The sequence below is a fragment of the Kogia breviceps genome, chromosome 10, assembly GCF_026419965.1.
Source record: "Kogia breviceps isolate mKogBre1 chromosome 10, mKogBre1 haplotype 1, whole genome shotgun sequence".
Lineage (NCBI taxonomy): Eukaryota > Metazoa > Chordata > Mammalia > Artiodactyla > Physeteridae > Kogia > Kogia breviceps.
In genome coordinates, this window is record NC_081319.1 from 15,725,353 (window position 1) to 15,751,673 (window position 26,321).

Consider the following 26,321-nt stretch of genomic DNA (forward strand, 5'->3'; position numbering starts at 1 on the left):
GCTCCGTACTTGGTTTTAATAGATGGGCATTCATAGGTGGTTATTAAAGTAACAGTAAGATGAACATGGGGTGGGAAGGAGATGGCTACCATTTATAGTCCTTATAAACCCTGGTAAGATCTATGGGGTTGGCCAGAAAGTTCGTTCGGTTAGTGACTAGGGTATTCAGTAAAATTCTTGGTGAAAATGAAAATTGTGCCTTTTTACTTAAACTCGAACGAACTTTTTGGCCAACCCAATACACGTGCTACTTTCTTGTACGATATAAATATTAATTTTACCATGAAGACTCCTGGTGAAATTATTTACCTGAAATAACAGGCATGAAGTAATCTGACATGCATATCAGCGTGCACCCAAAATTTTCCATTTTCAACAAGAAAATATTTTGACAAGGACTAAGACACGCTTCATAAAGGACAGTCGGATACCCTGCACAGCTTCCATCGCAGCACTTATTATTCATCTATTAATCGTCTACCTACTGAGCTAGACAGTAGGTTCTCTTAGCGTAGGTACAAATCCAGTTGCACATTATTGGTCCTGAACTTAATGGAGAACTTGGTATACACTCAGAGCTCAGTATTACATGTTGAATGAAAACAAGGTTTATATACTTAATCCTCTAGTCAATTAGTACCTCACATACTCCTTCTGAGTTCTTTCAATCAATTTTTTGCATTTTTCTCTCCCACTGAACTCTGCAATTTGATGTAACCAACATGATGTTTTATACTTCACTGGAGCTAATAATGTTCACAATTGCAGTAAATACCTCTTTAGCAAAAGCTACATGCTGCTCAGTGTTCTAACAGTTTTTAAAAGAATAATCCATTTAGTAATTGCAACAATCTTCACAGATAGGTCTTATTCTTTATACGTGATACAGTAGCAGTTTCACTACAAAAATTGACCACGTTTTGAATAGTAGATTAGTCCCAAAGAAAGATGGTATAGCACCCATACAAGAGTTAACGCTATGGGTCAACACTTAGAGGACATTTACCTTCTAATATTAACATCACAATGCATATTTGTTCTCCTATAACAGTTCACTTAGGTATCACTGTTTTATATCATATGATAGTGATGGACCATAAAGCTTTCGCCCAAAGGTCACTTAATATTATGAATCTTTCAACCAGAAAATAGTTTGAAGGGTGGTATGTTTGGCTGAATAATGACTCCCAACATTGTCCACATGCTAATCCCTGAAACCTGTACGTATGTTGCCTTACATGGTAAACGGACTTTGCAGATGTGATTAAATTAAGGATATTGACATGGTGAGATTATCCTGGATTACGTGAATGGAGCCAATGTAATCACAGGGTCCTTACAGGGAGAAGGTAGGAGGGTGAGAGTCACAAAAGGGAATAAAAGGACAGAGTAGAGAAAGAAATTAAAAGATGCTATACACTGCTTGCTTTGAAGATGAAGAATGGGGCCGTGAGACAATGCAGGTAGGCTCTAGAAGCTGAGAAATATAAGAAACAGATTCTCCCCTAGAGGCTCTAGAGGGGGCACAGCCTTACTGACATCTGGATTTTAGGACCTGTAGCCTCCAGAATGGTAAGAGAAGAAATTTAAGCCACTAAATTGGTGGTAATTGTTAATAGCAACAATAGGAAACTAATGTAGGTTGTGTATAGAAATGTGTAGATAAGAATTCACATTTTAATTTTGAGGGACAGTTTTTGGTACTTCTTTTGGGTTCATACAAATGCTGCCTTCATTCTAATTATTTTATAAGAAGATGAAGTAATATTATATTTCTAAGCCAAAATTAAAATTACACTGCTTTTTACAGACACTTAAGCCTTTAAATAAGATTTGTCATGTAGATAGTCTCATATTTATTATTGAGCACATAAAATATTTTCATAAATTAAGCCACTTAATATTAAGGTAAAATGGATTAATATCTTGTATAAGTTAAACACAGCATCTACAGTCTTATTAACTTAATATGAAACAAGTAATTGAAACTCTCTTCAGTGGTGTGCTCAACTATATTCCAAGATAAGATAAGAACACTTACAGAACTGAGGAGAACACTGGGAAGATTATCTGATATTGCACGTATTACTAAAGTATGTCTTTGAACTTTGTGTGAGTCCTGGAATGTTACTATGTAGATCCCCTCTACTCTTCTAAGGAAGAGACTGAGTTGATTTTTTTTTTTTTTTGCCTAGTTTTTCACAACTACCACTTTGAAAGTGGAAAGGCATGAGATTTCTCTTAGATCTAAGCAAATGAATCTTTGAATATGTTTACGGTCTCATACAGGTAACTACTCTGATATACTGGCATTGTAATCAGGAGCTGAAACAAACTCATATATCAGTCTTCTAATGATAATGTTTCCACAACTGAGGACTCAAAACCACTAACTCTAAATTTTCAATTTCACAATGTAGCTTAGGTGTTTTTATGTTATGAAGAAATTTAAATACAGAAATACCTATATGATTGCCATCTAGAATTAACAAATACTAATATTTTGTCATATTTGCTTCATAACTCAACTTTTTAAATAAATAAAATACAAGAAATCAAGTCAAAGCCCCTTAAATTTCTTTTCTAAATTCCACTTCCCGACTTCCCTGGTGGTCCAGTGGTTAATACTCCGCACTGCAGAGGTCGTGGGTTTGACTCCTGGTCGGAAAAGTTCCGCATGACGCACGGTGTGACCAAAAAGGAAAACAAAAATCCATTTCCCTTTACTTCCAGAAAGAACCAAGATAATCCACTTGGTGTATAACAATACATGTTTTATATTTTTCTACAAAGACAATATAATTTTGTATGAGTTTTTTTAAGTTCCATAATTGGTATCATCGGCAAGGTGTCATTCTGAGACTTGCTTTCTTTCAGGTAAGTTGTTTTCAAAATCTACATTTAGATTTAGTTCATTCATTTGAACTGTTCTATAAAAGTCAAGATCTATATATTAAATATTTTATATATGTCAAATTATTCATTCCCTTTAGAAGGACATTCAGGTTGGGTTGTTGTTTGGGGGGGGGGTTGTTTTTTGGTTTCTTGTTGTTGCTGTTTGTTTTTCACTTACAAACGGTTGCATGGAACATACTTGTATATTTCTCCTTGAGCGCATGTGCGAGCATTTCTCTTGGGTGATCATGTAGCAGGCATGTGCAGGAGCATGTGGCTGGGCATTCCAGGGTGTAAACATTTTCAACCTTTCTAGCTCTTGCGAATTCCTCCTCCAAAAGGGCATTATGTCACTTTACACTCATACCAGCAGAGTATGAATGCTTCCATTGCCTGGAATCTTCAAAACATTCAGCACTAGAGCTTTTCATTGTTGTAGCCTAATAAATGTGAAGCAGCTTCTCACTGTGATTTCTTAAAAATCAGCTTTATTGGAGTATAATTCACCTACCATAAAATTATCACATGTTAAATGAACAATTCAATGGGTATTGACAAAAGCATGCCGTTGTTTAAACATCGCTATAATCAAAACAGAAAATATCCATCTCCTCACCCCCAACCCCCACCCACCAGTCCCTGAAGTCACTGATCGTACCTCTGTCCCTCCAGTTTTGCCTCTCCGAGAATATCATACATCGATAAACGAAATCATACACCGTTTGACTTACTGTCTGACTCCTTTCACTAAGCGTAACGCTTCGGAGAGTCATTTATGTTACTGTATATATCAGCATTCATTATGTGTGACTGCTGAGTAGTAGTCCATGCTATGGATGAACCACAGTTTGTTTTCACTGTGATTTTAATTTGCACTGTCCTGATTACTCAAAAAGTTGAATATTGTTACATATATTTTGAGTATCTTTTTTCTGAAATGTGTGCTCTCTCTTTGCCCATTTTCCCATTGTGTTGTCTTCTTTTCTTATCAATTTAAAAACTATCCTTCGTTCTTTTTGTCATTCTCAGCATAAGTGATAGATATTTTTCACATAGATTTGAAAATAAATACCCAAAGTGTAAACTTGAATCCTCCTAGACGAAGAACACATTTAGCAGCGTTTGACATCTGCATGCCAAAAAATAGGGTAGGCATCTGGATTAAAGTCAGTGTACTTTATTTTCTATTCGGTAAACCTTTAAATGGTAGAATGGTTCTTTCCTAGGAAGGAGGGAGGTGGGTAATGTGTCCTATATTGACTTGGAGACACTTAATATGAAACATTAATACATAGCAAGAGAAAAAGATACCTAAATTCTATTTGAAACAATTATCTCACCATTTCAACCAACACACATCATGCTTACAATCAATAATTGAATGGAAAATGTCTTTCATCTTCTACACCCAACACAAAACTGCTATACAAATTAATAAGCAGGTTCTCTCAGAGTAGTGTGCATGTACTCTTTCTGCAGTTGCATGCCCTCATCCAGACCAGAAGCTCACTAAATGTCAGTCACCCTAGCCCTGAGCCCCTCTGGGGCTCATACAACACACTCTGCTACTAAGCAGCATGGAAACAAATACCTTAAACCGTGTCATCACACAACTCCTTATTCTTTGGTTGTTTCCTATGTAGGTTTTCTGCCTGCAGGGGCTGTGTGTTATTCCTTATAACAACCCCCAAACCACCCATATCATCTTATTAGAAGTACAACAAACAGTCTCGCTTACAAAATCCCTCTATCACACCCTGGTTCAAGTCCAAATCGTTCTCATCTTCCATGTGGAATACCAACTGATCTTGCTCTCCATCATAATCTAGTCTTCACACAATAGCAAAAGCGATTTTTTTTTTTTACAAACATAAATCAGATCAAGTTGCTTAAACTACCTGAAGAACTGAATAGACATTTTTCCAAAGAGGAAATGCAGATGGCCAACAGGCACATAAAAAGATGTTCAACATCGCTAGTCATCAGGGAAATGCAAATCAAAACAACAATGGGATATCACCTCACACCTGTCAGAATGGCTGTCATTAAGAGGAACACAAATAATACACAAATAATAATGTTGGTGAGGATGTTGAGAAAAGAGAGCCCTTGTGCACTGTTGGTGGGAAGGTAAATTGGTGCAGCCACTGTGGAAAACAGTATGACGGTTTCTCAGAAAACTAAAAATAGAGCTACCTCATGACCCAACAATTCCACTCCTGGGTATATATCCAAAAAAAGCCACAAACACTAATTTGAAAACATACATGCACCCCAATGTTCAAAGAAGCATTATCTACAACTGCCAAAATACAGAAGAAACCTAAGTGTCCGTAAACAGATGAATGGATAAAGAAGATGTGGTATACATGTGCACGCGCGCGCGCACACACACACACACACACACACACACACACACACACAATGAAATACTACTCAGCCATAAAAAGGAATGAAATAATGCCATTTGCAGCAACATGGACAGACCTGGAGGGTATTATGCTAAGTGAAATAAGTCAGATGCAAAAAGACAAATCCTGTATGATATCACTTATGTTTGAAATCTAAAAAACACACAAACTGGTGAATATAACAAAAAAGAAGCAGACTTACAGATATAGAGAACAAACTACTGGTTACCAGTATTGGGGCAATATAGGGGTGGGAGACTGGGTGGTATAAACTCTTGGGTGTAAAATAGGCTCATGAATGTATTGTACAACACAGGGAACAGGGCTTCCCTGGTGGCGCAGTGGTTGAGAATCGCCTGCGGATGCAGGGGGACACGGGTTCGTGCCCCGGTTCGGGAAGATCCCACATGCCACGGAGCGGCTGAGCCTGTGAGCCATGGCCGCTGGGCCTGCGCGTCCGGAGCCTGTGCTCCGCAACGGGAGAGGCCACGGCAGTGAGAGGCCCGCATACCACCAAAAAAAACCGAAAAAACAAAAAAAACCAAACAAACAAAAAAACAGGGAACAGAGCCAATATTCTGTAATAACTGTAAATGGAAAGTAACCTTTAAAATTGTATAAATGTTTTTTTAAGTTGCTTAACTGCCTGGATTTTTTTGAAGTTACTATATTACACTTAAAATCCATATTCCCATGCATGACCTAGAAGGCCTTATATGATCCGCCCTAACCTCACCCGTGCCAAGCTCTCCCACGCTCGCCGCAGTCCAGGTCTCAGCCTTCTGTCAGTTCCAGACGACGCCAAATTCGTGTCTTCCACGCTGCCTTTCCACTCCCTGCCCCTCTGCCTGGAACTCTGCGCTTCTGGCTCTTTTCCTATTTGCTCTCTCCCCTTTCTGGCTCAGCTTGAAAGTCACCTTCTCAGACAGCCCTTGCCAAAGTTAAGTTCCTTCTCTCATTTTTCTCTACCACAGTCCTTTGTTTCCTTCCTGTAATGATTTTATTGTTTATTTATTTATTGGCTGACATTCTCAGTAATGGCAGACTTTGAGAGGGCAGGGAATCTGTCTTCACCTTAATGCTTAGCACAGTGCCTGGGATTTATACCAGCTCAATAAATATTTGAGGAATGAATGAATGACTCCTTGAAATCAAAACTACGCACATAACACACACACACACTTCACTTGAAGACGCTGGTTCTTCTGTCTTCTATTTGGGAGCATAGCTACAGTCCCATAGGTAAATTTTTCTGATATGCTTCCTTGCCAGCATCAATCTGGTCAGACCAAGCTGCAAAGAAGATAATTCCTCCCCTGATGCGCACAGGACTGAAGGGGGAAAAAAATCAAGCTAGTAAAAATGTCCTTCCCCTGCAGACTTTTAAACTGCTAATCAGCACAAGCAGCTTGTAGCAGATTGAGCTCAAAGTGGAGCTGAAATGGCACATAACTAATTCCAGGTGATTTAATATCTTGCACTGCCCTAGTGAAAATATTGACAAAGAAGAACACGATTTGGGGTCTTTCTGAGCTGCTGAATTTGCTGTTAGCTGTGGAGCCTCTATCAAGGCATTTCCATTAATCAGCATTGCTGAAGAAAGGAAGTCTGGGTGTGGCATGCAGAAACCACTGCCAGATTGGGAAAATGCTAGAAAATGGTAAAATGCTAGTTATCTAGGTATGACTATTTAGGAGCCCTTTCTCAAAATGTACGGTCCTCTTGGTGAGTGTCAAAGTAATGTCCAGCGACTCTCCTTGAGTGGTCGATGGAGCGCGCGCGCCTAAGGAGGGAATAAGTCTCCTGAATATAATGCCAGTACACACAGGCAATTACCAGTGTTAAGAGAAATATGACGTTGAGATTCTTCTAACAAAGTCACATCTTACTAGTGGCATCTGTAAGCACAAACTTTGTTATTTTTTTATACAAACAGGTCTGGTGTAAATGGACTATTCTAGGGTTCAGAGGTCATTATTTTATTCAGAAAAGCCTTCTCTAGGGACTTGCCTGGTGGTCCAGTAGGTAAGACTCCGTCCTCCCAATGCACAGGGCCCGGGTTTGATCCCTGGTCGGGGAACAGATCCCGCATAAACGCTGCAACTAAAGATCCCGCGTGCCACAGTGAAGATCCCACATGCTGCAACTAAGAACTGGTGTAGCCTAAATAAATAAATAAAACTTTTTAAAAAAGCTTTCTCTAGTGCATTATTTCAGAATTCACTCTCATTAGCTTTATGAAAGATAATAGTCGCTTTAATTTTTCTCCTGACATTTAAAAGAATACAAAAAGCAGGGAGATTTTTTTTTTTTCAATTGTCATATAGGAGAGTCAAATTTGAAATCATGGGACATCAAAAAGAAAAACAAAAGTGTAGTATTTAGAATTATTGGGCCATATACACTCAAAGATACATTTTACCCTCACTGAGCCAAAACTTCAAATACCAGCAATACTATTTCTCCCACAGTACTTCAGTTTAAAGCTGTACCATTAGACATCAGTTTTTAAATATCACCTGATCAGTACTGTCCCCCTAAAATACAGCAGTATTTTTTAAACACCATATTTTGTTTACATATTATGGCAGCTAGGTCTCAGATCCTAAATTCTTAGGTTTAAAATATCTCCAAATATATATATTCTTACTCAGAACACTCATTATACCAAATTTCAAAGGTTTAGGCTGGCAGTTGACAAATTTGATAAAACTGACTGATTCATGGAGCCAATAAATGAAAAACGAGTGGAAATGTTGAAACTCAAACAAATTTACAAATCATAATATGGCAAACCCAGAGGTAAATTTCACCATTGAGTCATTTAACAGATGTCATTGACACCTTTGTCAAAGCCAAGTTGTAAACATTTTGAGAGAGATGCTTCAATGCACAGAACAGTTTTATAATTAATCACCTAGTATGTGGCCAAGAAATAGATGTCGTGTTTTGCCCTCAATAAGCATACAGTGGCAGAAGCAAACCCACTGACAACTGTAAAAGGGTTTTTACTTTGCTGATGAATGCTTTATGAGAAAGCACAGCCTAAGAGAGTGAACGCAACATAAGTGAGGTTCCGTAGATTTGCAAAAGAGCAATTACATACACGTATGTGAGTATGTGTGTGTGCTGGCTGTGTTTAATCTCTCAACTTTTAATCTCTACATTATGCCTTGACACTGTTACTTAGTAGATGCACATAATTATTCTTTGTAAGGATATTTCACATCACTGTAACTATTGCTTTATAAACTCTACCAACGGAAGCACTTCTTCCAAGAGAACTCTGGATTTTTGTGTATTTCTAGGTATGAATAAAAAATGCATAGCAATTAACACAGGGTGCATTATTCAAGGAGCTACCAGAAGGAAGAAGATCCATTACTAATCAGTATTGTGGGTCTTCATTTTCGTACCTTTTTTAAAAAGTAAAATTACTTAAAGTTGTGAGATTATACAAATAAATAAGAATTTAGAGAATCCTGATATTTCATAGTCAGACCCTAATATTTGAAGTCCTTATCATTACTTTCCTGTTTCCCCTTTTTTTCATTTCACGTGCATATTATGTTTAGAAAACTGACCACTGAATGACCATATGTGCATCATCTGAGCTTCCATGACTAAGAATGAGGTCCTGGAAAAGACTAGAGAATGCAGAAATAGCAGTACTCTGAAACATGGAGGAGAAATTAACCCAACTGTTATAAAAAAAAAAAAAAAAAAAAAAAAAAAAAAAAAAAGGATAGTGCTGTGTTTTTCTACTGGTTTCCTGGCCGTCTGAAAACTGAAAATCACTTCACAAGGTTACTGGCACCAAACATCCCTACGATGGCTCAGGATGCCCATACCCCTGCCCTCTCCGCCAGTCAAGCAGGCATTAGGCTGGCTCCCTAAACACAGAGATGCTGTGACGGGACCATCTTCCAAATATGTTTGCCCTTCTGTAAGCCTACTTCAAGTTAGGGAGGGTTCTTCTTTTATAATGCGTGGGAAGGTCTTTCAGAACTTGAGAAAGGTATTCAGATCACATTTCAACACTTCAGACCTTCTCAAACAGCACTAGATCACACTGTGACAAATATTGCTAAAAATCAAATGCTCATTAAATAGGGCTTGAACATTTATTGTGTTTCGGGGGAATGATAACTGAAATGAAATTTCGTCTTTGCCTTTCAAGCTCTGCCTTTTCCCTGACACCTTTTAGTAGTGCACAAGCTGGAAGTAAACTTCCCCTATTTTGACCACACATTGTCAGTACATTCCAATGGCATTTATAATCCTTTATTTTGCAGTAGACTTGTGTGTGTACATGTCCCAGCTCTCTAATTAGACATACTCATATTAATAACATTTTACGGGCACGTATTCAGTGGTGACTGTAAGCATCTTCAGACCACCAGCTGCGTCTAATTCATCTTGGAATTTGTCCATTCGGTGTAGTGATTTCCACACGGCAAGAACTTCCGAAATTTTCACATAAAGAGTAAATGCGGGAACATAATAGAATAAAGAGAGAGGAGGACTGCGATGAATTTTTCTTAGGGGTGTCTTCACCCTCCTGGAGTTGGGTCGCATGTCCTAGACTAGTAGTCCCAGTGTTGAGACCATCTTCGAAAGTGGCTTTGGGCAGGATGTAAGTGAACATCCTTTCTCTTTTAATCCTTCTGACTATAAAAACCTGGAAGTCTCAGGTAGGTTCTACTATATCAGTAACAGCGCTTTAACTCTTCTAATCTTGCTGTTTCATAAACAGGGAGCAAGACTTAAGCCTGGAGGCTTGGTCAGGCAATAGGACCTTGCTAGAATGTAATGACCTTGGGTTGTTTTCATTGTATTCACGTTTGTAGTGACCTTTCATTATTTCCCACTGACACTGGTGTTTCATTGATAGCAGTGAAATAAAACTTACATTTTAAGTCAGTGTCTTTTTACAATGAGCCAGTTAGAAATTTAAGTGAATTATGGTAGACGGCACAAAGATAAGACAAAAATCGTGACAATGGTTACATTTCAGCGAGTACAGTCTTAGAGAATTGTAGATTACTGAGTGACCAGTGACTTTAAGACGAAAGGACAGCAGGAAATGTGTCTGAGAAGACAGACAGGAGCAACGAGCTGTCCAGTAACAGGAGGGGGTCTCTAAGGATACAGGAAACAAGAGGGAAATCATGAAGCCTGAGTCCAGCTGGATGTGGAAACCAAGTGTGACAGTTACTTGGCCTGCAAAGCAGTGAGGAGCCAGGGGAAATTTTCAGGAAGTAAGTGACATTATGGTCAAAGTGACAAGCGAGAAAGGGGATTTTAACAGTGACGTTTAGGTCTTAGTGGAGACGGGCGACAATAAAATGCAGAAATCCAGTGAGAGAAAGGTTGCAGTGGTCTTGTGATTAGAAGACTGAACAAGGAATTTTCCGGAATAGCTCATGAGAAATAAATCTCAGTGTGTCAAGAAGAAAGCTGAAGCAGGTTTTCCGGTTGTTTAAACTAGAGAACGGTTAAAGAGGACAGAAAATGGCAAATAGCTAAAGGGAGGTGGGAGAAAAGATGCTCTCTGCTACAGTAAATATGTATTTGCTATATCAAAAAAAACCCCAAAACTGTGGGGAGACCTAGGATTGCTTGTGTTTCAGTAGTCCCAATCATTTTTTAAAGTACAAAGTCATTATAGTAACCTCAGTTTACAACCACCATCAAGTTCTGCCATTTCTTTCTTTTTTTTTTTCTGAGATCCAAGAGAGCAGAATTTAAAACTTATAAGGCTTTAGGTTATATCATTGAAAAATGAAACCTGTTCAGAAAACTTGCATTTTTGGAATAAGGAAATCTTTTATCAGTCACAAATGATTTGCCACTAAAATAACTTTAAGACAAAATCAGATGACCTGATTTCTAGTTCCACATTCACACATATGAGTTCCACGAGTTCCCTTAACTCTCTAAACAGGATCAATACCTACCTTGCTTAAATAGCTAGCCATTATGAGGATCAGATTAAATGTACATACGTTGTATCTTTCAAAGGCAATTTAAAGCATTACCTGGATAGAATTAAATATACTGTAGCATAGCTGTTTAGCGTTACATATATTGCATTTTGCCTGTTGACATAAGTTTTGAAATATGAAAAATACAGTGCAATACTCTGCTGGTGCTTTCAGCAAGACTGCAGGAGAAACACATCTGCTCACGTTTATCAGAAAGGTGGGAGTCAGAGGTATAAGAAAAATAGCATGCTTGGCTCCCAAGTACTTAGAGAAAAATGCCATGCTATAGAAGGAAGAATATGATGGGAGGCTTTGAGAACATAGAAAGGCAGAAGCAATGAGAACACAAACTGAACCTACATCAGGCATTGCGGTAGTTCTTCTTCAGCCACTCTCAGTGAGCACTTGAACAGAAAGAAATAGCCCAAGAAAGCTCCCCGGCTATATATTCTTGACCTGCTTCTTGTTCTGTGCACAAGAAGAAATAAGAATAATGTTGGTCCTCGCTACCCATTAGCTCCTTCCCATTACAGTCATGCTTCTGAAAGTTACAGGTAAAGTAGGGTTGCAGCCAAATGCACAATCATCATTTCAGGCCAAGAAGCCTGCTTCCTTTTCCATGTGTGGCTGTAATGGACAAATAGAAGGAAATGGAGCAGCTCTTCTCTCTCCCTCCTCAAGCCTGGTGCCTTACGTAATCTAAGTAGTCACCTCCTTGATTTCTGGCATTTGGGTTTCACCTTGGCCCTTCTGACTCTAAGGAGGTACTCCTGGTTCTCCCAAGCCCAAGCCATTTCCAAGGTAAATGGAAAAGAGTGAGGATAAATGGAAATGGATCCGAAGACAAAAGCATCAGAAAAGCCTATCCCACTAAAGAATCTTTAGCCAAAAGTATTCTTGGCCAACTCGTCCCTCCCTTACTCTCAACTCTAGCCTCTCTCTCCAGACAAAACCATAGGCACTTCCATGGAGACCAAGTTCACCCTCTTGTCACACTCCCTTCTCAAAGGCATTTGTCTTCCTGGGCTTAAGATATTTAGGAACTGGGGAAGACAAAGGAGTATCCCCTTGGGACAGAGAGTAGTTCTACTTGTTCCATGTTTCTTCCACTTTTTAATCAATCATGTATGAAGTACATGGTGTCACAGTGGGTTTGATAATCCTGTTATTAGCATGTCTTAAAAAAAAATTTCTTCCTACCATGTCTACTAGAATCCTCCAGCAAGGTAGTTAGATGATTCCTCACTTTGAATCTGGACTAGTCTTTGATGGCCTGGACCAATGGATTACAGCAGAAGGGCTACTCCACACCTGGCCTTTAAGACAACTGACAATCTTCTAAGTTTAGCTCCTGGAGCCCTGAGCCATCTCCCAAGAAGTCCAACAACCTGTTGCAGAAACCAGTGAAGAGGCCGTGTGACTACATGAAAAGGAAGAGAAGCCCAGCTGAGCTCAACCCAACTGGCTAAAACAATGGACATGCAAGTGAAGCCATCTTGGGGCCACCAGTCCAGCTTAGCCACCACCTGAAAACCAAGAGGTGACCTCAGTTGTTACGAGGTGGGGCTAAAGAAATCACTTACCCCAGCCCAGCCTGAATTCCTGACCTACAAAGTTATGAAATTTCATAAAATGGAGTTTGAACTTGTTTAAGTTAAGGGTTAGTTTGCCATGTAGCAATAGATTTATGGGACAACGCCCCTTCACATTTTACATAAATTGCTACATGGTCACATTTCTGAATCATTTTTCATCATTTCCCCTCTTAGCTACACATAAGCCTCCAGGTATTTTTCTTCCAAACAATAAGCAGCTTGTGCATTTCCCCAAGAATCTCATATGCAAAACATGTATCTACTGAGGTCTTAAACAGTTTTAAGCCATATGGTGAATTCCCGGTACACAATTCAACAAAATAAACGATGAAAACAGCGTGAACTCAATTTCAGAAGTCAATGGAATGGTGATAGTATTTACACAGCACAGTCTCCCTAAGTGATAGTAATAAAAAAAAATACACTGTGATTTCCCTATAGTGGGCAATACAAAATCTTATCTGCAAAGAAAAGTACCTTGGATAGTTATCAGTGCATTGCTTCTAGAAGGACATCTTGTAAAAGGTTTGGAGGTTTTATTATTGCTCTTTTGTATTTGTATTTAACATTCTTAAACAGCTACCTCCCTAGTTAAGAGGGTTTTACCGTGATTTTCAGATAAATGATCTGTACTCCTATAGGTGATACATGAAAATTTATCTACATGAAAATTTATCTTTTCTATTTTAAACTATGTTGTAATTTCTTAATGACTCAGAACCATCCATATACTCATGATTTCTGAGTTGTCTTTTTCTAGTGTTTCTATCCTTATCCCTTGCTGAAGAGATGTTAGCTGTAAATTCTTTTGTCTGTGAATGAATCGGCAATATTTCCTTCATCTGCTCTAACTTGCAGTTTATCCTGTTGTCCACTAAAATAAAACAGACAATTAAGCTTACCGGGAGGCTTCTAAATTAAGAGTAAAGAGTCATCGAATGAGGCTGGTCTTTCCACAATAAAATGATTGCAGTTTGGTGAATTTTTGCAGAGATTAGACTTAGGTTGCTATGATGCCTCTTTTGTTCAATTTTTAGATACTAGCCTAGGATTTAAATACTGGAGTTACCTGGTGAGTAAACCCCAAATGAATACCTGTCATTACAGTCATTGATTTATTTGACATTTTTACTCGTATTTGTAGCAGTAAAACAGCATGGAGGAAGATGAGCATTGTTTTGGCAATAGGTGAGAAATATTTATTTTTAGGACACCTACATAGGTCAAAATCAATTGGGATTGAAAGTATTTAATATGATATGTTAACTACAGATTAATAAACTACTCTGTATTATTCAAGGCTTCCAATTTTATTTTTTAAATATTTATGGACTGGGAGTAGCTGTGTAATTACTTCAGTTTTAGCGTGAGTTGTGAACAGTGCACACCCTCCTGCCCACCCCGTGCACCGATACACTTACAGCCACCCACATAAGCTTGTTTCATTTATGGAACCAGTTGTAAATAACCAAAACCATATTGGTATGCAATCTTCAAAGACAGTAAATGCAATGTAAATCCAGTTGAATAAAAATCTAGAACAGGGCTTCCGTTCCTTTCATAGGACACAGAACCAAACGGACAGCCAAATTAGCCTTCCATTAAGGACACATTCTAGTTTTCAGAGGGGACAATCAAAGGACTCTCCACCAGAAGCATCCAGTCTGTTAAACCCATTATTTAAATGAACTTGGGAAATGATGACACAAACCTTTCTGTCCCTCCTCATCAGCTCAGGATTTGGAGGGGCAAAGGAAGTGGAATGCATGCTTAATTGAGGCAGTAAATGCTAGGCTGTAGCAGACTGTTATACTGTTAAATACAGCAATGGGTTTTTAATGGCTGCTGTCCAAAATTACACTGGAGAAAAATGGTTTATTAGTAATAATAATAGCTGGCACTTTTATCCTCAAAGCACTTAACAAATATTAGCTCATTAATCCTCCAACTGCCACTGGGAGGCAACAGTAAATGTTTCTATCCTCAGTTTACAGCTGGTGAAACAGGGAAATAGAAGGTAGTATCCAAGTTTTCAAAAGGAGGTTTTGTGTATGGAGGTCAATTTCCAGTTCAAACAACTCCTATCAATTTTTATACATAATTGGATGGTATTCCCTCTAATGACTGCCAGCCCTTTTTTGAGGGGATAGTGATTAAGGTCGAATCCAATTTATTTGAACTTGACTCACATGAGTTGTACCTGAACCGCTCAATGCCGGTCCTTTAGCATTATTTCAAGCAAATCAATTGTGTCGAAAATCTATTCAGGCCAAATCGATTACAGGCCGAAACTTGTATGCATGGAAAAAGGTCTCTTGAGATCCTTTGAAATCTAGCTCCACTGAGAATTGCTGGAGGTCACAATGTGAAATAGGGTCGAGGTCAAATTTAAACACCTTTATTTTGGCTTTCTATTTTTAACCATTCACTCAGATCTCCCTTGTGGAAAATAGTATATGTCTCAAATTAGTGAACAATAACGAATAACCCCAAATAGTCCATTATTCCTTCCAGTGTAGTCTATAAATGTTAAAATTATTATATTTTTCTTTGTTTACTTTCCATTGTGGACAATGTTTTCAATTTCTTGCCATTGTATAATGCCTTAAGTATTTAATTTAATGAATGATCTCTCTGCTGTGTCATCAGATGCACTGTACAGAACAAGTTTAGAAAGTCTCTGAATTTATAATACGAAAATAAGTTCATTTTTTGAGGAGCTAAGTGCTGTACTCTAAAGAAGCAGGCATGGGTCAAACAAAGGCCTTAAAGCACATCCACTCCATATAGTCCAAGGAAATGGGATCTGCTCTATAGACAAAGCAGAAAGCAAACACATTTTTGCCACTATCCGTTATATAAAAAAAGAGCCTTTTGGAGTCAGTGTTTGAGAATGCTACTTGTATTTTGCATATTAAAAAATGTACATTTTTTTTTCTAAACAGCACACACCAAAAAAACAAACACCTCTCAAAAATCCTAAATATATTGACCATGCCTAGAATAGAGTTGATTTCTTTTTCCCTCCAAAGCCTTATCTTAACTGACAGCTGCTAATAAAGACAGCGCCATCGTTATGATAGGTGTCATTTTCAAGAACAGTCAGGCGGCGATACGGCATCTACCACTGCCAACTATTTCTGTCTTAATCGGGAGTGGCAGATACACCTTTGTGGAAATGCCAACCGTGTAATGCAATTGGTTACATATAATACCCAGATGTGAAGGAAATCCATGCATATTGATACTGTAGAGCATCAGAAACATTCCTGCCAAGAAATAAGAAATGGTAATGAGGGCAAGCAAAAGCTTTGGTGAGGGTGAAGGTTGATTTTTACATATACTGGTGCCCAGGACACATCTCAGGAAGACTCAGACACCAAACACTTTTGTGACATGATTTTGGAGAAAACACAAATGTCCTCCTTTCCCAATGTATCTCCCACATGGCAGTGCCTCACAATGAATCTGTGCAGCAAGAATTTTAAATCCACCATTTTAAATGCCACCATTCCCGGTATAAACATACAATATCATGTAATACCTTAGGAGGAGCCCTTATTTTCTACTTGTCCACATGTTTACCTGAGGTCATAAGACACAGAACAGGTAAATCTGGTTGGACAACAGGGGTGAGTGCTGGCCCTTGATGAAGACCATAATTAGAGAATCCTACTAATCCAGGGGGGTACTGATGGACATTGCACACATGGGAAATGAAGTCAAAGAGAGAAGAGAAAGGGTGTGCAATGGCCTGAACGTGTGTGTCTCCCCCAGATTCGTATGTTGAAACCCTAATCCCAATGTGATGGTATTTGGAGGTGTGGCCTTTGGGAGGGAATTAGATCATAAGGGTAGAGCCCTCATGAATGAGATTGTACCCTTATGAAAGGGAAACTGGAGAACTCTCTTGGGCCCTTCCTGCCATTCTCACTGTGACAATACGACAAGAAGTCAGCAGTCTGCAAACAGAAGACAGCTGGCACCCTGATCTCAGGCTTCTAGTCTCCAGAGCTGTGAGAAATAAATTTCTGTTGTTTATAAGCCTCTCAGTCTGTGGTACTTTGCTACAGAAGTCCAAACTAAGAGAGGGTGCTGAAGGGGTCTGCTGGACTCAAAGGCAGCATAGTGGAGTAGTTAAGATCTTGCGGGTGGGGAGCAGATACTTCTGAGTTTGAGTCCCGGCTCAGCTACTTCCAGGCCATATTGTGTGACCCAGGACAAGGACACCCCTACGTTTGTGACACTCAGCATTAAATGGGTATTATCATAATAGTACTTTCCTCAAAATACTGATGCAGAGATTGCAAAATACATCATAAACATTTAATAAGTGATAGCTATGTAAGTGCTTGCCTGGCACAGCCTCAGTCCTGCGCAAAGCAGTTATTCAATAAAAGCTTTTTAAGGATTGGTCGCCGTCAATGTCTCATAGAACACACAATCAATCAATCAACTAATCAATCAATGTGCACTGGAATTACAGAAGCTATGTAAAAAAATCTAATCTCCTATCTTTGGGCGGGGCTATATTCAACCTTGGAAATATAATTGGTGAAGTTTTCAACACTTCCCCTACATTCACTGCATCCCTCAGTATATATATTAACTCTGAAATTGGTTTTTAAAAAAGAAATCAGCTATACGATAGTTCTCTTTTTTTTTTTTTTTTTTCAAATAAGGAAATCTAAAAGCTGTAGAGTGGATTATGAACTTGGTTACGTATCAGGGTATCTGCACTTTAATTCTGGTTTCGCCACTGCCCAGCCCGCTATTCGACCTTTTTTTTCCTCTATAAAATGAGCTAACAAACCTATCACTTTTTGTCTGCCATATTGTTGAAAAAGTCACATGAGATATGGGGCTTTCTTAATTCTTTAAAAAGCTCAAATAAGTACTCAAACAATGCAAGACATGGTGATTTTTAAATAGAAATATTCAGAAGGAATCTTCCAAATGGATGGAAATGCAGAGTCAAGTGTCAAGAGTCTCAGAAAAGGTCAATACTTATCTTCCCCTTGAGCCTTTGCACATGAGAGGTGTTATTTCCTTTGAACACATCAATATGTAAGACATCCCACACTAAGCTGATATTCTGTCACATTACATTCTTTAGTGGAGGTCTTCAACACAATAACAAAATGAATTCACGATCTACTCTAATAGCATCAAATCATCAAAAATCTCCATATTTTTCTCACCAATTTACCTTCTATTACACTGACTACACATCCCTTGGCCAGGGAACATACAATTTTCTCACATCAGGATGCTACCAATGCATCCCTGATCTATTTCCTCATCCTCTTTACCCTGATACCACTACACCAAAGAGAGGTACCCTCCAGAGATCCAAATATCCAGGTCACAATGACTTTAGGCTGCCAGACAATTATTTGAAGGTGTCTCCACTTCCTGAGCACGACACCTGCAATCCCTAGAGTTAAAATCACCACTTACAGCAAAAGTTTTTGTTAGGAAGGAACCTCTGCTAAAAATGCAAACCTGTTACCTTAGAAGAGAGAATACATCTTTTGCATTATTCTCTCTGCTGTAAAGCTCTCATCTTGGAAAGCAGAGATAATGCAAGGGAATAGACAAGTTTGTTTTGAAGTTTGAAGGCTGCAACTGAAACTCACCTCTGGCTTGAACATGCCCACCTGGGGCAATAAAAGAGGAGCCGAGAAAGGAACAGCAAAGGAAAAGAGGAAAAGATAGCCCTGAATGCAAATTTAATGATTCTCCATTTTGTCCTGCTTTTGGCAATTCGAGCTTTCTTCTTCCCCATTACCCACATTCTATACATTTGAAGCCTTCAAGGTGCGCTTGATATTCTTCATTAACCCCCCAGATTCAGATCCATTCTCCATCTTTCTCCAGGCTGCTCTGTGCAGAGGGATCCAACTTCAGCAGGACACTTGGACCAGGCTCCCTTGTCCTCTGCCTGCTGGTGGGAACAGCTACTGCAAGGAAGGAGCAGGAGATCTTGGGGTAGGAGGAGACCAGTGTCCTGTGACTCAAGAATGGCTATGTTTCTCTAAAACCACAGTTCCTGTCTGCAGCCTTCCCCAAAGCTATGGCTCTCACCTTCCAATAACTTGTCTCTCTCGTTGTCCCACTGGACTAAGGGCAGTAACAGCCCCAGGGGTGCCTCCACAGCCCTTGTTGGTTTCCCTCAACCCTGCCCCCAAAGATGTGGTTCCTTCTTTAAACGCCCTTCAATTGCCCCATTTAAGTCCTACTTATATACAGGAAAAAAATCAAAGTGAAAGCAAGAGAGTGCCAGGTTTTATCCAGAGAAGATGAAAAACTCTGGGTCCTTTAACACTGCCAAGGGGACATGTTACCCAGTTCCAGCCAGTGGTACTCTCTGCCACCTGGGCATTCAGGTCCAATATTCCAAGAACATCAAGTTTTCCAAGATAAGTCAGAAATATGAATTTTATGTGAAATATTTGGGTTTGAAATATTGGCTCAAATATTTCTTAAACATGCCTCAGGCCAGAAAAACACATATGTAGGCTGGGTTCAGTCCAAGGGACACAGGGTTGGATCTTAAATAGACTACAATGCCTCTTGTTAAAAAAATAAAAAATCTGCTTTTCCTTATAAATGCAGAATTATAACAAGAAAGGTAGAAATTCTCATCTATACAGCTCTTTCTTACACAATTATTTAGTCCAAAAACAACAACCTTCCCTCCCTCATTTGAAATCTCAAGGCAAAAAGAGAGAAACATCCAGAACTCAAAAGTGACAGGAATCTTGATATTTGGGTCTGTTCTAAATGTATGAATCTAATCAAATTATTTAATTTCTGTATGACTCTCCCATTCATCCACAAAATCAGGATAATGACTTTTTTACTACCATCTCCACAGAGACATTTGGCTGAAAAATGAAATATATAGTAAATGAAAAGCACATCTGAGCTCTTCAGAGAATAAAGTGCTGTCTAAAACCAAAGGGATTAGTAAGAAAAACCTCAGAGGTTTATCAGAGCTCTTCTTTTTTTTCAACCACATTTCATGATGCCAAGGTAACTGTGAGTCAATGCCTCGGGCCAACATGATATTATAGAAGACCTACCCATATCTAAGGCGGTGGTTCTCAACTCTGGCATCAGAATCTCACCGGAAGCTTTCAAAAAGCCACATGCCTCATCCTCCAGGGATTCTTATTGAACTGATCTGGGTTGCTAGTTTTAAGAAAAGCTCTCCAGGTGATTCTCATTTCAGCCAAGCCTGAAAACTACTACTCAGCATCTTTCAAAGATGTGAAATAATCACAACCAGTAAATGTGCATATAATTGATGTAGGTGTCAACACATGTTCCATACTTTTAATGATAATAATATAATAAGCTCATACTTATTCATACACATAGACACACACTTATGTCTATCTCTCTCTTTTTTTTTTTTTTTTTTTTTTTTTTGCCGTACGCGGGCCTCTCAGTGCCGTGGCCTCTCCCGTTGCGGAGCACAGGCTCCGGACGCGCAGGCTCAGCGGCCATGGCTCACGGGCCCAGCCGCTCCGCGGCATGTGGGATCTTCCCGGACCAGGGCACGAACCCGTGTCCCCTGCATCGGCAGGTGGACTCTCAACCACTGCGCCACCAGGGGAGCCCCTCTATCTCTCTTTTATCCATTCATACACTGAGCATGGAGTAACTATTATAATAAAAAAGCCAGAATTTACTGAATGCTTAATGAGTTCTAATAAGTTGTCTACATAAATTGTGCCATATAACGCTCATAATAACACACATGAGCTGGGTATGGATATTACTCCTCATTTCCATATATGAAATCAGTCTTAGGGAGGTTAAAATGACTTAGCCAGGGCCACACACTGAGGAGTTCACAGAATGGGATCTGGAAACCTGACAGCCTATTACAGCCACACCAGTTTGCTTCCCACTGTGCCAGAATTTGTAGGGTTTCTGCAATGCATAAAGTGAAGCATGTGCCCTCAAAAGATTTTGCCATCTGAGAAGGGAATAATGATGCACACTAACATTCACAGGCTGACTAGGAAAATGGTATATGGTAGTCCCTGGAGTCAGGGAGAGGTGGATTGAAAGATGGGCAATGGCTGGCTTTGCTAAGCTCCTACTTCACAACTATAGGGGAAATGAGACGCACCCAAACATCTGAGGAGAGAATGTGATAAGAGTGCCTGGAGAAGAAACCCTGGTCAAAGAACAGAGTGCATTTATATATTTGCCATTCAGCACATTTATTATTCTTATCATCTCCCAGTATCTCTTGGATTGATTGTTTATGCCCCCCTTAAATTTACCAAATTATCATGTCAGTCATGACTTTTGAAGACTTCATCTCAGTTCGAAATTTATTTCTGACTGTTATTGAAAAATATTGAAAAATAACACACACACACACACACACACACACACTCCCAATAACTGGACTTCCAAAGAGGTAAACAAGTTGCCATCTTTTGGTAGTAATAAACTAATGTGAAAATTAAGTAAACATTTTTTACAGAAAATTTTTAAAAACTGGAAACAGAATATTCTCTCTCTGTATTTTTACTATCTAAACACAATGGGAAGGTAAGCAGGATCATTCTTTATCCACCATACATAAAATCTCTATTAGTTATGGTCTATTTGTGCACTGACTAAAAACATTCGTTAACAAAACAGAATTTTCTAGTTTACTGGATAAATATACCAGGAGAAATTGTAGAATAATGTTAGGTTGCCAAGCAACCACTGCTCTACTCCCTCATTCATCAAGCTTCTTATCCCAGTGCTAGAGAATTCCAACCGATTTGTTCCTTGAGAAAATTACAGTGACTTTCCCTAACACAATAACACTTCTATTCTCAGAAGATAAACTTAGATGTTCTTTTGATCAAAGGGATGTGTTAATTCATTATTCTCTACATGGTGCTAATGAGAAAGCTATAATTAACTAACTACACTACTGCAACACATAAAATAAACTGCAGTAATTAGTAATGTTTAAGGTGTTAACCAGCTTCCAAAATCAGAAAATACAGGCTCTTTCCTCCAGCAAAGATGTAGAGAAAGGAGAAATCACCATAACTAATTAAATTGGAATTGTTTCCACTCTCTACCCTCTCCCTCCCAAAAAGGGACAGAGGAACGTAATTGCCAAAATGTGAGCGATTTCACTTTAATAGCAAAGAAAATGGCTCAATGCCAATTCTACTTGTAGGTAGACGTAAAATGCTGGAGAATAATGTAATCTTTTCTTTGAAAGAATGCTTAGCACAATATTTTTCCAGGAATGAAAAGAAAGAATATTAGGCTTTCACTCATTAGCTGTGTTAATTTAGCATATTGTATGTAAATCACCATAATAATTGCATTCTCTTCATACTGAATTAGTTAGAATGAAGCTGTAATCAAAATGCTCATAATTGAAAATACAGTATTCTCGGTCTCGTTTTGAAAAAATAACAAGGAACACTGATTGAATCAGATAATACAGTACATCATTGAAAACAGCCTTGGTATAGAGACAAGTTGGTCCTCTAGATTATACCTTAGCATGTCAATTAGCTCCCGAGATTCAGGTCTCAACACTTCTGGATCTGTCATGGTTTTTTATTGTTACCCTTTGTCTTCAGCCTAGCTTAAACTTTCCATGTGCATCACTGCTTACATTTTTAGGGAAAATACAAAATAGTGAAAAGCTAAATTTTGTTTCTAAAAAGTATTAGACTCTATGGCACTGCTGGCTGTCATAAGTCAAAGGGCAAAATAGTTTCCAATAAATGAAACATTTAATGCCAATGCTCCTGGGAAAGAATGTGTAAATGATCACATGAATTTCAGGCAAGCTGTCATACTAATTCCTCAAGGCACCCTTTAAAGATGACATATTCACTGTGAAGAAGGGGGTGTTGGTTGTCGTGCAAAAGTCAAACTTGAATCAATATTCTGCTATCTGAATTGATATTCACAGGGCTTCCTGACACTCATTTCTTCAAATCTAATGCCATTAGCCACCCTCTATTACTTAATTTTCTTTTATGAGATAAAAACTAGTAGAATCTTAAATCAGTCTTAAATCATTACTTTTATTTATAATTCTCCATTAAAAAACGAATCAGGCTAAAATATTTCAAAACAGCAATTTTGGGTCAAACAACCTGCTATCTTCAAAGAATTCAGAGGTTAACTATAAAAATCAAGCTCCTATCCAGCAAACATTTTCCTAGGTGAGGTCTATTTTGTAAAATCATGAGCTTTGTGATGGTGACATCTGTCTGGTTTTACTTGCTTCAGATTCATCAAAACTTGCCAATATTTTAATAAGCAAGTAATTTTTAAATGAATTTAATACTACTTCATTTAATGAGATGAATTAACTTTAAGGTAATCAAATCCTGTCAGACCTGTAAGTAGCTCAGTGGGGTGTATAGTTTGCTCATCATGAGGAATGTTGGAGCACCTCTATAACCAAGAGTAGTAATAAACATCCGTAGCCTTTTCTTTAAAGGGAAGGGCCCATAAGATGCAACAGAGAACAATCTGGAAAACACAGATTAATCATCACAGTCTTGCACTTCTGCAGTGAAGAGTACAAACATGCTCGGAAAGAGATTTTAATGAACTTTCCCAGCCAGTTCTCACACCTGCCCAGACATAACTATTTGTCTCCATTTATTCACTGACGATATTCAGGAGCTTGTGAGGAATGATTATACACTGCGTGCTCTACCGTTACGAGAGGTGAATCCACTGCAGCACTTAAGGCTATAAAATGGAAAGCCATGTTATACACTACACTCTAGAACCAAGTTAAATTTTGAAAGCCACAGGGTGGTCCATCATAAAGAGAATGAAATTAAGACAAAGCCAATTGCAACATTAGCAGGTGAAAGAGGAAACATTTTTACACACAAAGCGGTAAAAGCAACTGTTTTTTTCTTGTCACTAAAAGTTTCCCCCAAAAGCTTTCTAAGCTTCTCTCTCCATCCGGTTGGTCAGTTTATATCTTCCAATCTGCTCCAAAGCAACGCTTTGTAGGACTAGGACTGGCCAGTAATATTAATGTCAATTGATGGTCTCCAAAAGTAGAAATTAGTATTTTGCCTTCAATAAAAATGCAGAGTAATGAGAACACGCCATATCTAATTGAGGACTAACTTATAATAAAAGTAACGGCGTCAGCAACCATAACTTTTAGTGTTTATTATGCATCAGACACTGAGCTAAACTGTCTACTGGAATTATCTCATTCCAGTCGCTCAAAAACCCTAAAAGGAAGGTATTGGTATTATTCCTATTATTTAAAAGGGGAAACTGAGGGAAGGGGACAATAAAGATGTGTGCTCGTCCAAAAGCACACATCTCAGAGACCGTGGACCTGAAATTCGAACGCACGTGAGCGCGGCGAGAGCCTTTGCCTCGCACGAGCCCAGGTGGCTCACCAGTTGCCCACCTCCGCGCGCACGCGCAAATGTGCCCCCCACCTGGGGCGTTCCCGTGAGCGCGCCATCGCGCACGCGCGTGCCAGGCGCCGCTTGCCAGCTCTGGGGGCTCTTTGGGAGCTCACGCGGGCGGGGCTGAAGCCCCACGCCCCTCGAGTTGGGCTGGACCTGGATCTGCCTCCCCGCCTTGCCGCCCTGCTGTGTCACTACACCCCCGCCTTCAGCCGCTCACCTCCCACCCCTTCCCTGCCCACCCTTCGGCTGACAGCCCGACCATCCACCCTGCGCTCGCCCCAGGGCGCGGCTCCGGGTGTGGGTACCTGAGCTAGCGCGGCGGAGGCTTCTTGGGCCCTGGCTTGTCGCAGGAATTCCTCAGTCCTGCCGTTGCATGAGAAAGTGAGGCTCGCAGCGAGCAAGAGGAGTGGGAATGAAGGGACTGGCTAGCGTTCCCCAGCCTCCTGGCTCCAGTCCCTGCTCTCCAAATGAATCACTTTCTCCCTGCTCCCTCCCCACGCACACTCTCACTCAAAAAAAAAAAAAAAAGAAAGAAAGAAAAAAGAAGGGAGGAGGAGAGGCACAAAGAGGAAGAAGGGACCTTCGATGACTGGCATCTCTAGCTCCCTCAGCTTCGCTACCAGGGAGCCATGGCAACACGCCCCCAGCCTGACCCCTCGCCCCCTCGGTGGTCTGGGGAGGTGGAGCTCCTAACCCTCCAGTTTTCTTGCCCCCCAACCCCGCTGTCCACAGATCTCCCTTTTCCAGCTGGCGGCGCGTACCGAACCCCAGCGGGATCTGGAATCCTCCCCTGAGAGTGGGAGCAAGACAGTGGGGCGGGGGTGTTGGTGGAAGAGAACTGAGTTTACGACCCAAGAGATGGTAAGGGGCAGAGAGGAGTGAAGCCAGGACTGACCCCAAGCCCAGCTGGACCTCGCAGCCCCCTCTCGGGAGAGGGCTGGAATGTCCAGGAGGGTCTGGAATCCTCTCCAGAGGGTAGGAAGAGATGCTGGTAAGGGAGGTTGGAGGAAAGACAACGTACCCGTGACCAGGCGGAGAAAGTGGGGGCTGGAGGATTCGAGGACCCCTTTACTCTGTCCGACTGACCGGAGGGGTCTGAATCCAGCCTCAGCCACCAGGGGGCGGGGCTGGGAAAGGGGGTGTCTCTAACTGGCTTAAGGCTGAGGGACCTCGGACCACCCTACTTCGTGCAACAACGGAGCCCTGATTGCGCACCATCTCCGACCCACAACGGGTTGACCCCCTCCTGCCAGGAGCAAACCACTTACCCTCCTTCTGTCTCACTCAAAGATTTGGGGAGCCCCCAGGGCTAACGAAACAAACGCAAACTGACCCTCACCCCGGACACACCTGAGTCGCTTCCTGCACCAGATCCGTTCGGTACCTTCCCTCGGGGAGACCTCTCCCTCAGGCTGGCTTGGAACGGGAGAGGGACGTGGGGGTCCAGCAGCTGCCGGCGGATCCACGGGAGTTTCTTGCCGGCCGCTCCCAGCTGATCTGCACGCGGGTCTGCCCGCGGAGATGCCGCCGCGCCCCGCCCACCGCCGGCAGCGGCCGAGAGGACGCGGAGCTGTTCTGGCTTGCGCTCCGCTCCACGCCCACCCGGCAGAGGCTGGTTCGCGCCTCTCCTCTCTCCGCTGGCTCTGCCCCGCCACCCCTCACCCACGCCGCTTATTTTCCTCCCCTTTGCACCCTCCCGTGGGACAGGGAGAGTTATAGGCTTAAGACTTTTATTTCACGGTGAAAAGCAAGGGACGAAGCCCAAACTTTGCTCGCCATTTTCCACGTCTATGGTCAAAAGAGGTCAAAAGATCGCTGTCCCTTTTGTCTGGAAAAAAGAAATTTTAAAGAAACCCCTCCTCCTCCCGAGAGTTCCAGTCAGGACATATTCCAGACACGGGTCGCCAGTCTGGTTTTCTCTCAGTGCTGCATGTTGGAGGGGTGTGATGCCATGGACCTATTAAAAATAATTCTTTTTGCTTTCCT

General features: G+C 40.5%; 1 protein-coding gene across 11 annotated transcripts in view; it reads right to left on the reverse strand.

The window, feature by feature from the left end:
• The window catches only part of CHL1 (cell adhesion molecule L1 like), a 202,123-nt gene extending 176,206 nt beyond the window's left edge, over window positions 1-25,917 (reverse strand). For 6 of the 11 annotated variants that reach the window (XM_067043603.1, XM_067043600.1, XM_059075606.2 and 3 more), the window contains exon 1: window positions 25,686-25,883. The gene's annotated coding sequence lies outside the window, so the exon portion shown is untranslated. Of the gene's footprint in view, window positions 1-24,640; window positions 24,848-25,685 lie in introns of those variants that run through there. The other 5 variants (XM_067043605.1, XM_067043607.1, XM_067043604.1 and 2 more) reach the window with 5 other exon arrangements.
• Between the last annotated feature and the right edge of the window lie 404 nt (window positions 25,918-26,321).